Genomic DNA, 3613 nt, shown 5'->3' with positions numbered 1-3613 from the left:
CACACACCTGGGGCCTCTTCTGCTCACCTTCCACTCACCTTTCTTCCTCTCCCCCTTTACACGTTTTCCTTCGCTCTGCGTTTGTGAGCTCGGCAGGCAGCCGAACGAGCCCTCGATCCTCTGAGCACGACTGAAGACTCGAGTCGGTATCGCTGCCCAGACACACTGACCTTCACGTCCTTCCCGCTGAGCTCCTTCGCAGTCGCCGTCGCCGCCACACCGTGGGACGCGTCAGTGCTAAACCGCGAGAGTTTGGACGCGAAGGCATGGCGTGCGCACAAGGTCACCCACCGCGGTGCAGAGGAGCTCCGCACGGCACCCCGGAGAGGGGCAACGAGGATGGGAGGATGGCAGGAGCTGTCGTTACCTGCTCTGTACCCCGGTATTACCACGGAGCACCATGTGTCACTGAACTCCAAGTGACCAAAAGTTCACAGCTTCAGATTTAAGGGGAGGAACTGCTGCTGCTGCCACTGCGTGACTTTTATAACCCGAACTGCTTCATTGGTGAATTTGCGAGAGGAAATACTTGAGTGGCTTGTGAAGAAGGCAAAAAACACACAAACACCCCCCCCAAAGCACACACACATTCCCTTTGTTGAAATGTCACCAATTACCGATTCACTCAACGTTTTCAGAGGTGCGGTATTTTTTATTGATTTTGGCAATTCATAGATTTTTTGCAAGCGCCACCCTGACGTAGACAAGAGGTTACAGGCAGTGAGCGAGGGAGTATAGATTTCTGTACATTGATCCCGAATCGGGACTAAATTAACCTTTCTCGGTAGAAATAAGAAGGCGGAACCATCCCACCGCAGGCTGCTTGCGCCTCTCTTACTGTGTTTTCACCTCATTATCTGCTGCATCGAGCATTCATCCGTTGGACAGGTGCAGGGCAGCGGAGGGGGAGGCGTCAGGAGGGGGGTTGGTCAAAAATTCCTCGCTGGGAGCTCACGTCCCCTAACGTAGGCTTCAACGGAGGGGTGGGGGGCGGGTCGGTTTGAGATGTGGCTTTCGCAGGTCTACGAGGGCCCGGAAACGGGTGCCCTGCTCGGGTTGCCTTCAACCTTCAGTGTTGTCGGTGTCAGTCTCCTTCTCAGCCCCCCATCCCCCTCCCCCAACGTGTGGATCGGGCGTCCAAAGACGGGCTCAGGACAGACGGCCGCCGATCAATGACGCCGAGCGGAGCAGTAGGACATCGGTGCAAACGGAGCTCGTGTTCCTGAGAAAACCCAAAATTCTACAAGTGTTTATTTCTCAGCCTCGGGGGGTTGAGGCTCAGCTGGAGAAGTAAAATGGATGAGAATTCAGCGTTTAACCGGCTGCGTTTGTTTTATACAAAACCAGCCCACTGTGTTGTTCTGCTTGTTGTTGTTGTTGTTTGTCAGTTTTGAGGCCCAGGCACAGACTGTGACTCAGCGCTCCGGTGTCGACGTCGACGCTTCGAGGGCGGTAAAACACACTCCATATTTCGGGGCGGAGGAATAAACATAAATCACCATAGTGCCTTTAGAACATCTTCTCGTGATCATGGTCATCTGGCACTTGTGCGCGTGTGTGCGCGGCTCCTCTCGTTATCGGCGTAAAGGCTGATGAAGTGTACCGTGGTCAAACGGGTTTGATTTTTCTCTCTCTGTGCGTTTGTCTTTTTTTCTCCTCTTTCCCCAGAGCGGTAAAGATGCAAAAATTTGGCGAGATTAGTTCCTTTCAGATTTCCGTCCGTTCGCTGCGTTTGCACTTCGCTCGAACACATCTGGTCTCCATCGAAACTTGTTTGTTTGTTTGTTTGATTGTTTGCTGCGGTTGTTCCCTGTCCTTCCCCACATGAAAAGCATATGAAAAATGGGTGATTGTTGAAAGTCACTGAAAAACACACTTTCTCCCATGTGCTGAAATGCTTTTTATTATGACTTTTCTGGCCTCAAGTAGACTTTCACACACGCATTTTGCTCTTAGCTCGTTTTTATACACAACGTACACAAGGACGTGTTTCGTGCAAGTTGTGACCGTGAATTTTTTACCGTAGACACAGAATAATGATGCGTGTATGTTACACGCCCGAGTGGTACGTGTTCCCTACGCGGCGGGGCGCTTCTCTTATTCATGTAGTCGTGCGTTTGTGCAATTCGTCAAAAAGCGAATCTTGCGCTTAGTTTCTGGAAAGAAGCGCCACGATGCGATGGCACAGCGCGCAGAACCTCGTCTCCTTCTCAGCGGGCCTGTGAGCGTAGAAATTTTAGCGCAACGAGACAAAACGGCACAGCTTGCGCGACACGGTGAGGATGATGTGAGGTTTCCAACCCAGGACGGAGCTGCTTCTCCACCTGCTGCTCTCGGCAAGGCCTCCGCTCCGTGCGTGCGAGCGGCTGCGTGTGCGCCTAACGCCCTTTCCCAGGCAACGCAATGATTCAGTGGATGGGTACCGCTTTCAAAGTGAAACATGATCTAGCGCTTTAGTTTGCTCTCTTTTTGATCCTCCTGTTTTAAACGTCACGCTTTCGAAGCACAGGGATGCGGAGGTGCGGCGGGTTTGGCCCGCGCCTGCTCTCCGGGGGGGGGGTCTGGGGTTCGAGTCCCGCTTGGGGTGCCTGGCTTGCGATGGACCGGCGTCCCGTCCCGGGTGCGTCCCCCTGCGCTGCTGGGTCGGGCTCCGGCTCCCCTCACCCTGGTTGGGACAGGGGGCTTCAGTGAGTGTGCGTGCGCTTTAAAACCCTCACCATTCATGATGCATGATTTTATTAAAAATGCTGCCGTATGTATTTTACCCGTCCGTGCCCAGCTGAGACCGAAAAAGCTCCACGCTTTAATACTTCTGTGGCAAATCGCCGCTTTCGGAAGCCACGGGTGAAAAGTCAGAAGCGCAGAACAGAAGGAGCGAAACGGGACTTTTCCCCGAAAAGTGCGACGCGTGAACAGGACAGGCAGCGCGGCGAAAGCGCACCGCAAAACCACCAGCCGCTTTCCTTTATGATTTATTACACGACTTTATCAAATTGCCAAGTACAATTAGGATGAGGGAGAAAAGGACATTCAGCGACACTCGGATCGAAGCAGAAAAACACGTTTTCCAGACACTCAATATTGACATACTTCCCAAGTGCTTCTTTCTCCTTTATTAAGATCAAATGAATGCAATGATGATAATAAAATAATTATTACTGGAATAACAGGAAACAATATTAACATTTAAACACTGTTTACAGTTGAAGAAAAATTCATACACTAAATATAACAATATTTACCAACAAACTTTTTCATACTAAAACTCTATTCTGAAATATAACAAAAAGCACTTAAAATAATATTTATTACAATAATAATATTATTATTAATAATAACAATAATAATAGGCTATTAGACAATGTAATAATGTGTTACTCTATGGCTTTCTAAAACGGGTTTCCCCCCACTCCCTTGGATTTCAGAAATTGCAAAACTATCATAGCAATCTATAATTCTCAGTTAGAAAATTGTACACATGAAGCAGCTGAATGTTTCACTATTTCTTAAAAAAAAACAAAAACAAACAAATCAGTGGTGTTGGTCACAGATAGAATGTCTATCTTTCAAACGTCATCTGTTAGAAAAATGCTTAAAAAGTCCCCCCCCCCCC

Source organism: Scleropages formosus, chromosome 1 (assembly GCF_900964775.1).
Source record: "Scleropages formosus chromosome 1, fSclFor1.1, whole genome shotgun sequence".
Lineage (NCBI taxonomy): Eukaryota > Metazoa > Chordata > Actinopteri > Osteoglossiformes > Osteoglossidae > Scleropages > Scleropages formosus.
The sequence above is the reverse complement of the archived record's forward strand: the minus strand, read 5'-3'. Positions refer to the sequence as shown.